We start from the raw sequence: 790 nt of genomic DNA on the forward strand, positions 1-790 counted from the left end.
TCTAGAGTTTTAAATCGTTATACACATTTATTAGGGTATAACCAAAATTGGACCGCACCACTACGTTACAGCCAGTAGTGTACTCATAACGAAAACCTATTTCTCGGGCCATTTTACTGCAAAAACTTCCGCGCCAAATCGATTTTCATAAACCATTCACAAACAAATTTACTTGAATTTTTACATGTTTGGGTACTAAAATTGGAAGAGCTATTAAGCGCTACCCTTATTCTAGCTTTTTCATCGTGTAAATGTGGTGGGTCTTAACACTTGTTATATCAAAATTTCCGATTTTGTATTAAAACATTTAAAATTTTGTTTAGATAAGTAAATATGGACATAATTTTTTTATGCTATGTGGAAAGGGTAGAACCAATTTGAAATTTTTAAGAATTGTATAAAAGTTATCACATGTTATACATGTTGCAAAGTGATTTAGGTAGTTAGTAAGTTAGTAGTTAGTTAGTTAGTTAGTTAGTTAGTTAGTTAGTTAGTTAGTTAGTTAGTTAGTAGTTAGTTAGTTAGTTAGTTAGTTAGTTAGTTAGTTAGTTAGTTAGTTAGTTAGTTAGTTAGTTAGTTAGTTAGTTAGTTAGTTAGTTAGTTAGTTAGTTAGTTAGTTAGTTAGTTAGTTAGTTAGTTAGTTAGTTAGTAGTTAGTTAGTTAGTTAGTTAGTTAGTTAGTTAGTTAGTTGTTAGTTAGTTAGTTAGTTAGTAGTTAGTTAGTTAGTTAGTTAGTTAGTAGTTAGTTAGTTAGTTAGTTAGTAGTTAGTTAGTTAGTTAGTTAGTTAGTA

This window comes from Lucilia sericata, unplaced genomic scaffold, assembly GCF_015586225.1.
Source record: "Lucilia sericata isolate MDLA Ls3-8-SP2 unplaced genomic scaffold, ASM1558622v1 Contig000568F_arrow, whole genome shotgun sequence".
Classification (NCBI taxonomy): domain Eukaryota; kingdom Metazoa; phylum Arthropoda; class Insecta; order Diptera; family Calliphoridae; genus Lucilia; species Lucilia sericata.